The sequence below is a fragment of the Sus scrofa genome, chromosome 9 (assembly GCF_054392235.1).
Source record: "Sus scrofa isolate SSC_HxYL_T2T_F1_AM1 chromosome 9, Sscrofa_HxYL_maternal_Yorkshire_Landrace_v2.0, whole genome shotgun sequence".
Classification (NCBI taxonomy): domain Eukaryota; kingdom Metazoa; phylum Chordata; class Mammalia; order Artiodactyla; family Suidae; genus Sus; species Sus scrofa.
The window spans coordinates 119,191,889-119,204,682 of NC_139391.1; the positions used below are offsets into that span (position 1 = coordinate 119,191,889).

The window sequence follows — 12,794 nt, forward strand, 5'->3', positions numbered from 1 at the left end:
CAATATTTTCTCTAAAGATTTTAATGAGCGCTTTTTGAGGTTTTCCTTTTGTATTCTACCATGTCTGTGAGTCCTTTTTTTCCCCTGGTTGTTTGTTTTGGTCATTGCCTTTGATGTCAGAGGCCTTTTTCAAATGATTGGTGGTCTTTTGCTGCATGGGTAGATGTTAAGAGTAGAGCACTAAAAACCTGATAGAAGCTCTGCGTATGCTTGAAAGGGATTCAGTTGCTAATAGGCTTTTCCATAGGGTGCTTGGGCTGGGACCTGGTCATTTTGTTAGGAAACTTTCTCAGCTGCTGTTAAATTCTTTGAGTATTTTCTCTTGAGCTGGTCTTGTATAAGCCTGATGTCCAGTGGTCTTAGGGTTATGAGGAAGAATTGAGTTCTTGGGGGCAGGTGGTGTGGTTCTCATTATTCAGCATGTAGACTTCTTAGTAATCCCTCTGCTTTCATAATGACGTTCCTGAAGGTCTTCTTGAGTCCAAAGTCCCCTCTGGTTCATCCTCTTCTGAAAGTAAATATTCAGTGTTCTGCTGAGGTTGAGGAGGAATAACCGTGTGATTATGCAAGATAGGAAAAAGGTTCTGGTGGACCCTTAAATTTAACAGCCAGCTATATAATTTTTCACCCAGTTCTTCTATTTTCAATTCTTCCTACACTAGCCTTGGTGCCCTTAGTTCTTGAACCTTTGCAGTGTTCTGCAATAATGATTGGTTTACTTCTTGTAAACTTACTCGAACAAACCTGAGATTGGTCCTTAGAACGAAACAGGTAGATGTTCCAGATGGCTGGATGGGACTATCACTATGATTCCTTCTTCAGCACCAGTGGCTTGGAAGAGCCAGATGATGGATTGGGGCTGGAGTCTAGTTATAAATATGATGCTAAAAACTCCTGTCTCAGAGGCCTTCTTGTCCCACAAGAAACAAAACCAGATTATCTGATTGAAACAAAGATGGCGGAGTTCCCGTCGTGGCGCAGTGGTTAACGAATCCGACTAGGAACCATGAGGTTGCGGGTTCGATCCCTGCCCTTGCTCAGTGGGTTAACGATCCGGCGTTGCCGTGAGCTGTGGTGTAGGTTGCAGACGCGGCTCGGATCCCGCGTTGCTGTGGCTCTGGCGTAGGCCGGTGGCTACAGCTCTGATTCAACCCCTAGCCTGGGAACCTCCATATGCCGCAGGAGCAGCCCAAGAAATAGCAACAACAACAACAACAACAAAAAAGACAAAAGACAAAAAAAAAAAAAAAAGAAACAAAGATGGCACTTCCATCAGTGGTTTTTAGCAAGTGCAGCACAATTCAAATCCCTGAAAAGTCCACTCTTACTTCATGGAGGAGTGCAAATAATATCTTCCAGTCTGTCTCCCATAAGTCTGTATCCAAAAAGTTAAATGAGGCTTTTTTCCCCCTGTCGTAGACCTGACTTATTTTACAAGCTTATTTTTATTAGCTACCACTTAAAAATTGCCCTGTGGGAGTTTCCACTGTGGCTCAGTGGGTTAAGAACCAGACTAGTATCCATGAGTAAGCGGGTTTGATCCCTGGCCTTGTTTAGTGGGTTAAGGATCTGGCATTGCCACAAGCTGTGGTGTAGGTTGCAGACGCAGCTCAGATCTGGAGTTGCTGTGGCTGTGGTGTAGGCTGGCAACTGCAGCTCTGATTCGACCCCTACCCTGGGAACTTCCATATGCTGCAGGTGCAGCCGTAAATTAAAAAAAAAAAAAAAATTGCCCTGTAAATGTTTATGAACTTACTCCAAATGACCCTCATTTTTTATGACTCATTGTAACTCCTGCTTTGTCAAAGATAGAACCTCATTACCCCATTTTTTTGTATCCTGTATATGGTAGTCCTAAGAACAGATTTTTGAAAGTTTTGCTGACAATTCACAGATAATTTTGCAGATAATTGATAATTTTCCAGAAATAGAGAAAATACTGAATGCTACCATGTGCCACTTTCTTGTCTATTGACGCTTATATAGTGATTGCTAAGGAGGACAAATTCATTGCCTGAAAGATCTTAGTAAGTGCAACTTTTGGTTTTGTTATTAGAAGTTCCTTGCTAACCTCAGGCTTAATTATTTATTTTCTCATCATTATTTCATTTCTCACACTCCTGAACACTGTTATATTCAAGAAGCTTGAGGTTTGTATGATGATTAGATCTTCACTAGAGACTCACTTTTGGCATTTGCAATGCGGCTTTGGCTTGTGCTAACATCACTCAAGTTCCCAAAGAAGAGGTTGAATTTTTGCCCAAAGCAATAGGGGTCACAATGTGGTAAAATTATTAAAATAGAGAAAAGAGGAAGCTGTAGGACTCTATGAAAGACGAGTTTAGAATATAATATATACAGATAGGTGTATTGGGGTTGACCCTTGATGTATCCTCTGTGCCCTCCTAGTCATTCTATGGGAAGACTGAATCATTCTAATGTTGGATTCATAGGTCTAGTTTTCCTTATAATTACAACTTGGGTTAAAAGAAAGAAAATCGGTGACATCAGCTTTGGTTATTTAGGTGTGTATTGCTTAATTTCACCATGTTTGTGAATTTCTCAAATTCTCTTCTGTTGTTTTCTAATTTCATTCATGTGATGAGAGAACATACTTTGTATTATTTCAGTCCTTTTAAATTTATTGATACTTGATTTATGGCTGAACATGTGATCTATCATGGAGAGTGTTCCATGTGCATTTGAGAAAAATGCATTTTCTTCTGTTGTTTGGTAGAGTGTCTGATAGATGTTTTTTAGGTCTATTTGGTTTGTAGTACTATTCAAATTTTCTGTTTCCTTCTTGGTCTTCTGTCTGGTTGTTCTCTTCTTGAAAATGAGATATTAAAGTCTCACATTATTGCTGATGAATTATCTATTTCTCCCTTCAATTGTGTCAATTTTTGCTCTATATTTTAGGGCTCTCTTGTTAGGTATCTTTATACTTCTTATGTCTTCTTGATGGAGTGACCTTTTGATCATTATAAAATGTTCTTTTTTGTCTCTGGTAACAATTTTTATCTTAAATTCTGTTTTGTTTGGTGTAGCTACTCTTTTTTTTTTTTTTTTTTTTTTTGGTCTTTTTTGTCTTTTGTTGTTGTTGTTGCTATTTCTTGGGCCGCTCCCGTGGCATATGGAGGTTCCCAGGCTAGGGGTTGAATCAGAGCTGTAGCCACCGGCCTACGCCAGAGCCACAGCAACGCGGGATCCGAGCCACATCTGCAACCTACACCACAGCTCACGGCAACGCTGGATCGTTAACCCACTGAGCAAGGGCAGGGACCGAACCCGTAACCTCATGGTTCCTAGTCGGATTCGTTAACCACTGCGCCATGACGGGAACTCCCGCTACTCTCTTTTTTAATTCTCTAACCCTTTTGGTTACTATCTTCTTGGTGTATCTTTTTCCATCCTTTACCTACTTAGCTCCTTGAATATAAAATGTGTCTCTTGTAGACAGCATATAGTTGGATCAGCTTTTAAGAAACTCATTGTACCAATCAATATGTGCCTTTCGATTTGAGTGTTAATCCATTTCCATGTAACTACTGAATGTAGAATTTATGCCTATCATTTTTCTGTTTTCTATATGTGTTATTCTTTTCTGTTTTTCTGTTTATTACCGTATTTTTGTTAAAGCATATTTTCTAGTATATCATTTTAATCATCTTGTAATTTATTTTAGTATTTTGAAGTTATTTTCTTAGTGGCTGGCATGAGATTACAATTAACCTCTCATAACAGCCTGCTTCAGATGAATAGCAATTAAATTTCAACAGTATGCAAAATTTTTGCTTCTGTATAGCTCCATTCCCTCCCTTTCCTTTGTGTTATGATTGTTCTACAAATGACGTCTTTATATATCATATGCCCATCAACACAGACATAATTGGTGCTTTTATGCAGTTGTTTGTTAGATTAGATAGAAAAAGTTCAATAAACTATATAGATACATTTATATATTTTTTATATTTACCTCTATACAGTTGTCCTTTGGTATCCATGGGGGATTATTTCCAGGACCTCCAGTGGATACATACCCCAAACTGCAGATGCCCAAGTTCCTTGTATAAAGCAGTGTAGTATTTGAATATAACCTACGTACATCCTCCTGCATACTTTAAATTATCTCTGAATTACTTATAATCCCTAATACGATATAAATACTATGTAAGTAGTTTCTGGTGTGTGATAAATTCAAGTCTTCATTTTGGGAACTCTGGAAGTTGTTTTTTTTTTTTTTTTTTTTTTTTTTTCTATTTTTGATCTACAGTTGGTTGAATCCATGAATGTGGAAACCATGGATACAGAGGGTCAACTTAGTTAACTTCACCAGTGTTCTTTATTTCTTTGTGTGGATTGGAGTTACTATCTAGTGTCTTTTCATTTTAGCCTGAAGGGCTTCAGCTAGTATCTGTTATGGGGTAAATTTTCTAGTGAGGGATTCTTTCAGTTTTTATTTATCTGGGCAATCTCTTAACTTCTCTTTAACTTTTGAAGAAAGTTCTTAGTTGTAGTCTTTCTTTCACCATTTTGAGTATATCTCCTCACTGCCTTCTGACCTCTGTAGTTTTTGATGAGAAGTCATCTGCTAATATCATTGAGGAGCCCTTGAACATTATGAATCTCTTCTCTCTTGCTCTCTGAAGATTTCCTTTTTTATCTTTTGAATGTTTATGATGTTTATAGATGAATATCTTTGATTTTTATTCTCTTTGGAGTTTGTTGATTTTTTTGTATGTGTACATTGATTTTTTGGTCAAATTTTAGACATTTGCAGCCTTCATTTATTTAACTATTCTTTACTCCCCTTCTCTTTATGAGATTCCATTAAATGTATTTGGTACTTTTGATGTATCATACAGCTCTCTGGGGCTATGTTCATTTACTTCTTTATGTTTTTGCTCTTTCTGAGCCTCAAATGGGAGAAACAATCTGAATTTACCTGTCTTCAGGTTTGCTGAGTATTTCTTTTACCTGATCAGATCTGCTCTTGAATCTCTCCAGGGAATTTTTTATTTTATTTTATTTTATTTTTGTCTTTTGTCTTTTGTTGTTGTTGTTGCTATTTCTTGGGCCGCTCCCGTGGCATATGGAGGTTCCCAGGCCAGGGGTTGAATCAGAGCTGTAGCCACCGGCCTATGCCAGAGCCACAGCAACGTGGGATCCGAGCCGCGTCTGCAACCTACACCACAGCTCACGGCAACGCCGGATCGTTAACCCACTGAGCAAGGGCAGGGATCGAACCCGTAACCTCATGGTTCCTAGTCGGATTCGTTAACCACTGCGCCACGACGGGAACTCCTCTCCAGGGAATTTTAAAATTCCTATTATTTCAGTTTCCACCTTCATAATTTCTATTTATTTAAAATAACTTCTGTATCTTTATTGATACTCTATATTTGGTGAAACACCATTCTCTTCTTATTTAGATACGGCTTCCTTTAGTTTTTTGAACATATTTAAAATAGCTGCTTGAACATCTGTGTTTGAGTTTACTCAGAGGCAGTTTCTACTGAATGCTTATCTTCCTGTGTATGAGACTTACTTTCTTTGCATGTCTTATAATATTTTGTTGAAAATGGAACATTTTAAGTAATATATTGTGGCCACACCCCAAATCAGAGTCATTTCTTTCCCCAGTGTTTGTTTTTGTTGTTGTTTATTATTGTTGTTGTGGTTATTTGTTAGCTTAGTAATTTTCCTAAATTAATTCTGTAAGTCTCTATTCTTTATTGTGTGGGGTCATTAAGATACTTACTCAAAATCTTCTTATTGGTCAGTTAATTATTGGACAAGATTTTCTCAAATGCTTAGGGTCAAGAAGTCTTCCAGCAAGTGCAGAAGGGTTTGATGTGCATTTTGGAATATGCTTTTAGTGCTCTGGCAGTTTTTTAGCTCTGCCTTAACCTCCACATCCTGCTTATGTAAAGCCTTAAGGTTAGGCAGAGGTGAGAGTTCGGTCCTTGTGAGGTCTTTCCTGAGAATGTGCATAGTCCCAGACATACATGTAGCCTTCTAGATTCTAGATTATACAAAATTCAAAGGACCTTATGGTTATTTCATTCTCTGATTTTCCTTTTAAGTTTTTCGGTCACTTTTTTTTTTCCTCCAACTGTTATTGCTGCCTAAGGCAGCAGTGATATTAAACAGTTACTACTGACTGTTTTCAGTATACTTCATCGGAGAAAAGCTATTGGTACTGAGTAAGCTCTGAGTCAGGGCCAAATAAAGAAAAGCTCTATGAATAGATATTTTTAGAGAATTACTAGGCAGGTTAAATAATTATAGTTCTCTAAAAGTTGTATTTTTGGTGTATTTCAACCTCATTTTGTCCCTTCTAATAGTTGCTGGCTGCTGGCTTTCACTGTGATTGTGAAAGGAGAGGGAAATGGGAATAAGGAAAGTTAAAACATCACGAATCTCTGTTCTTCTTGTGATCCAGAATTTTTGTTGAATAAATGCCCTTCAATTTGTTGTAAGCCTTTGGTTACTCTTGAGAGTTCTGAAAAAGCTGATTTTGATAATTTTTTTGCCAGTATTCTTATTGCTTTTATGGAGGAATGTTCTTTTCAGAGGTACTTATTCCACCATCCCTTATTCCATTCCAATATTCTTCATTTTAATCTTAAATAACTTTAATAATCAGGAAATTTTCATATAGAATACAGCTGAATTAGAATCTGGTTGTGGCATCTCTTACCCTGTTAGTCTTCAGCATTGATTTGGTTGGCTTGGAAGCGACCTGTTTTTATCACTTCATGTATGTCTCTCCTGAAGTTTTACCATTAGCTAAAGATGATGACCTATTTAGATAATGGGGGCCACTCTTTTTGTTTCGTTTTGTTTTTCATTTTTTAAAGTTTTATCGAAGTATAGTTGATTTACAATGTGATAATTTCCTGATGTACCACAAAGAGATTCGTCTATATATGTACACACAGAGGATGATTCTTAATTCAAGGTATCCGAATTGCAGTCTTATCCACCAAGGTACATAATTATATATTTTTATGAGGGGTGGTCTATTTTAGGCAGTAGGTACTTTGCACTAAATTAAGCCTATTTGATAGGGACAGTTCATTTTCACCTAAGCAGGACTCAAGTCTATTTGAATATATGCTTGAGAAGGATGTTTATGTTGAGATGTTAACTATATATTATTTGCATAATGTAATTAAAATAAAATCTTTTATAAAATAAATGTTACTGTAATGCTGGGATATAGCTATATATGTTTTATATAAGTTTCATGATGAATTATTCTAATATACATAGAATGTCACAAATTTATAAGGTCAGGGTCATATCTTACATCATTTGTGAAAAATGTCTTTACTGACTAAATGAGCATTTTTAACAAAACCAAGGTGAATGGCTACATTATTTAAAAGGTCAAATCCCTATTGTTAAGAATTACATAATAATTTATATATATTTTTCCTGGTATAGGGGTCTTAACTTTTCAAAGTACTCTTTTTTTTCTTTTTTTCTTTTTGTCTTTTTGCCATTTCTTGGGCCGCTCCCGCGGCATATGGAGGTTCCCAGGCCAGGGGTTGAATCGGAGCTGTAGCCACCAGCCTACACCAGAGCCACAGCAACGCAGGATCCGAGCCGCGTCTGCAACCTACACCACAGCTCACGGCAACGCTGGATCGTTAACCCACTGAGCAAGGGCAGGGACCGAGCCCGCAACCTCATGGTTCCTAGTCGGATTCGTTAACCACTGAGCCACGACGGGAACTCCTCAAAGTACTCTTAACATACCTTGGTTTCACCAGAATACTGTGAAGTTGGTTGGGATGAGGTCCTATTTTGGGTTGAAGAAATTTACTCAGGAGACATACACAGTGTTGAATAAGATGCCTGCAATCACATCGTGCATTTGTGGTGGCCCCTTCCTCCTTATCTAGTGCTCCTTCTATTTCATCAGACCACACTTCAGTTAATTGCCTTGTTAAAGGGTATAGATGAAAGAACACAGATGTGTTACTTTCTGGTTGTATGTTCTTGGACAGGTTATTTAACTTTGAATTTTATTACCTCAACTCTAAAATGACATGAAATTGTAATAAATCTTATCTCAAAATGTTGCTATGATAGTTAAATAAGATAAATTTATTTGTGAAGATAACTCTAACGCTAAATGGCTAGCCAAATGCTCGCAATTCTGACTGAAGGCCAGATGGCTGGGACATTACGGGATGTGCATGTTCAACATTGTTTTGTATTTGAGGAATAAATATTTAAATCAGAATAAAAACCCAAACAAATGCTAGTAATACTTTCCTCTTGAAAATGTTCAAAGGATACTGCTTTGTTATCCCTACCCCCTTTGTTTAGGGCCACACTTGTGGCATACGGAGGTTCCCAGGCTAGGGGTTTAGTTGAAGCTGTAGCTGCTGGCCTATACCACAGCCACAGCAACACCAGATCTGAGCTGCGTCTGCGACCTACACCACAGCTCACGGCAATGCTGGATCCCTAACCAACTGAGAGAGGCAAAGGATCGAACCTGCATCCTCATGGATCGTAGTCATATTTGTTTCCACTGGGCCACGACAGGAACTCCACTACTTTGTTATTTATTGTATGTAATTTATAGTAATAATAAACTTATAAAACAATGCATCATTCTGTAATTCAAATTGCTGTCTATACTAATATAAATTAATTAGACTTGATAATACTTAGAATTATAATAGAATCATTTTGAATATTTTAATAATGTTTCATAAAAATAATAATAATTTCAAATTCACCTTCAAGTTACTAGATTAACTGTAGGTGAAAGAAGACCTTATCTGGGTTGGGGCTGGAAGGAGGGTTGTCCTTAATGTCTCTTGATGTATTTAGGGCATTGTGCCAGCTGCTGCTCATAAATTTAGAGTGAAAGGGGCAGACTAGAATTCTTACTATGGATTGCTAGGATTCTCACCGTGGAGAGACTGCACTGATTCCCCTAAGGAACATTTCCTCCAGCTATTTACAAATTCTACTCAGGTACATTAAGAATTCAATCACTGCCTTAGTGAGTTAGTTCATTAATTTGTTGTTCAGTAGACATTTATGAAGCATCTATTGATAAAAATGCTCAAGGTCAATAGTGTTAGTTCTAAATGCTGGATCACCAGTGGAGTATTTCGACTAAGTAGATGCTTAGTACATACTTCTGATTATTTTTGTTGCTCTCTACTACTTAAAGAAAATGAGCTATTTGTTTGCATGGCATGTTCTCTTATGTGTGAGGTCATACAAGTCCCCAGAAAAAGGTATAGAGAGGATCTGCTTTATGAAATTAACATTTTCATATTTGAGGGGATGTGATTTGACTCATAGCATATATTAAGTCAAGTGAAATGAGTTGTATAATAACACCTTGTGTCATATATTATAACCTTAAATTAAGTTTCCTGTCAGGTAGGTGTCATTGCCCAGTTTTATATAAGAGGAGCCAAGCTTAGAGAAGCTGTATATAACTTGCTCACAGTTAGACAGCTGGTAAGTAGCAGAATCATGATATGAGCCCACCTATCCCTGATACTAGTGTCTATCTTTCTCATGCAACTGTGTTTTAAACACTTTATTTGGGGATAATTGTGAAGATATGTTATATTTTTGTAAAATTAGAGCTTGATAATGTAGTTTGATGGTACCAAACCTGGTGAAACATTGTTAAGTTGAATTAGGTTTGCTTTATAATTCTTTTTTTTAAGACAGAGGTTTATTAGAATATTCTGCATCAATGTGTTGTGACCCCTTAACAAACTTAAAGACTGAACTTCTAGAGCAAATATTATAAATGCTAGATAAAAAAATGGTTTGGGAGAGTTCCTGCTTATATTTTCTCATGATTGCTCCTTCATTATTCCCCGAAAGCACTCAGTGAACATTATATTCAACTGGTTTAATGTGATTTTCACTTTTCATATCAGTTTTCAGTATGGTTATGTTGCCTTAACTAATTATAAAAGATCATTGTAGTTGCTTGTTCATTTATTCAACAAATAGTTAATGAACGACTACTATATGCCATGTACCATTTTGAGCATCATGAATACAGTTCGGCAAAACAAATTCTTGGCCTTGTGGAATTCACATTCTAATGGAAGAAACAAACAAAATGACAGATAAATGATTACTTTAATATCTGGTGGTGACGAGTGCTTATGAGGAAAAAAGAGATAAGGGAAGAGAGAGTGATTGGGAATTTTAGGCAGACAGTCTGTGAAAGCAGCATTTGAGCAGAGAACTGCAAAGTGATGGAATATCTGAAGGGGGAGCATTCCAGGTAAAGGGGACTGCAAGCACAAAGAATTGGGAGTTGAACTGGCTTGACGTGTTAAGCGACAGCAAGGAGGCCATCTAGGGGAGAGCTCTGTGAGAGGAAGAGAAGTACTTTCTGCTATCAGAGTGGTAGGTGGGCCCAGATCATGTGGAGTCTTCCGGGCCATGACAGAGACTTGTGTTTTGTTCCAAGTGTGATGAGTATCCACTAGAGGGTTTGAGGGTAGAGAGATAAGATCTGATTTATGTCTTCATAGGTCGGTCTGGCTGCTGTGAGAAGAAATGACTAAAAGAGGGGGCATGAGTATAAACAAGGAGATCAGTTGGATTACCCCTTCAAAGAAGTTCCGTGGGGAGAGAGACGATGTGGCTTAGAATAACAGAGCAACAGTACAGAGGGGAAACCCTGTCAGATTCAATATAAATTTTGAAAGTAGAGCTGCTAGTTTACTGATGGCTTGCTGTGAGTAAAATAAAGGAGTCAAAGATGACTCCATGGGTTTTAACTAAAGGGACAGGTTAAATGGTGATGCCATTTAGTAAGATTGGGAATATTAGGAGAGAAACATATTTAGGGGAGAATCAGGTGTTCTCTTGTGGACATGTGAAGTTTGGAATGTTTATTAGACACCTATGTGGTGTTAGAGATTGGAATTTAAGCGAGAGTTTCAAGCTGGAGTTATGACTCTGGGAGCTATCAGCCCAGACATGGTATAGTGAGTTGAATTGTATCCCCTCAAAAAATGTGTCTAAAGTCTAATCCCCTTGCCTCTGAATGTGTCCTTATTTGGCAACAGGGTCTTTGCAAAGGTAATTAGGTTAAGAATCTTGGGGGAGTTCCCATTGTGGCTTAGCAGAAACAAATCTGACTAGTATCCATGAAGACACAGGTTCGATCCCTGGCCTCTCTCAGTGGGTTAAGGATCTGGCATTGCCATGAACTGTGGCATAGGTCGCAGACACGGCTCAGATCCCATGTTGCTGTGGCTGTGGTGTAGGCCAGTGGCTACAGCTCTGATTGAACCCCTAGCCTGGGAACCTCCATACGCCACGGGTGTGACCCCCCAAAACAAACAAACAAAAAAAAAAGAATCTTGAGATGAGGTAATCCTTGATTTACAATGCTTCCGAAATCCAATGTCTAGTGTCTGTGTAGGAGAAAAGAGAGGGAGGTTTGGGAGAGATACGGAGAAGGCCATGCCAAGTTGGAGGCAGAGATTGGAACTAGGCTGGCAGCCAAGGAATTCCAAGAGCCTCCAGAAGTTAGGAAAGGCAAGGAAGGGTCCTCCTCTAGAGTTTTGTGGGAATGATTATGACCCTGCTGACACCTTAATTTCAGATTCCTGAGCACCAGAACTGCGAGAAAATAAATTCCTATTGTGTTTAAATCACCACTTTGTGGTAATTTGTTGTGACATCCCTAAGGAGCTAATTCAGATAATATCTAATTTTTTGAGACTAGTTGATAAATGTAGATTAGAGTAGGAAGACCAAGGAAGCAGTGCTGGGGCCCTCCGGTATTTTAGTAGTGGTGGAGGTGAGGAGAAAAAGCAAAGGGGACTGAGAAGTGGTAGAAACCCGAGTAGGTATGGTATTCCAGAATCCATGGGAAAAGAGGGTTTCAAAAGGACATTGTGGGAATCCCCTGGTGACCTTGCAAGTAAGGATCTGGCTTTGTCCCTGCTGTGGCTCACCAAGATCCCTAGCCTGGGAGCTTTTGCATGCCAAGGGCGCGGCCAAAAACAAAAGCTAGAAGGACATTGTGATTGTGCCAAAAGCGGCTGAGAGATGAAGTGGGTGATTTGGTAGGTCAAGGCCGATTCCATTCCTCAGACGTTGTAAGGAAGCCCAATAACACAGTAAGAAATGACACATAGGAATTGCTAAGTATAGGGTAATAGGATTTCCCTTACATTGTAGTGAAGTGGTGCACCTAATAGAATGGCATAAAAGACAGTGCATCCATATTTCTTTGCCTCTCTGACTTGCCTTGTCTCACAGCTATTACTCAGCTTCAGACTTATAGTACTCCTCTGTGAGGAACCAGGGAAGTGCTGAGAAGCTGAATCCATTCAGGTGCTTGAATTCTTGGTGTATAAATTCTTTCCATTGCTTCCTGGAAGATTAAGTAGTAAACAGAAAGAAAACAGCCTTGAACTGGGTCTAATCATCATTACTTTCAATTTTTGTATCCAAACCAGACTTCCATGTTCTCATCTAATGGAGATGAGGGTAGAAAATTAACCATTGGATTTGGTACATGAAAGTCATTGCTGACCTTGATGAATAGGGTTTGGTAGGAAAGTCTCTTATGAGAAAGTTCAAAAGAAACTTGGATATAAGGAAGTGCAGACAGAATACAGACAGCTTTTCCAAGTTTTATTGTAGAGGAAAGCAGAAAAATGGGACACTAATAGTTTAAGTTCAGGGGAATTTTTTTTTTTTTTTTTGACCACCCTGTGGCATATGGAGTTTCTGGGCCAGGGATCAGATCTGAGCTGTAGTTG

At 38.4% G+C, this 12,794-nt stretch overlaps 1 protein-coding gene across 29 annotated transcripts in view; it reads left to right on the forward strand.

Annotated features, from left to right (window-relative positions):
- The window catches only part of DNM3 (dynamin 3), a 542,852-nt gene that overhangs the window by 130,228 nt on the left and 399,830 nt on the right, over nt 1-12,794 (forward strand). The window lies entirely within an intron of this gene.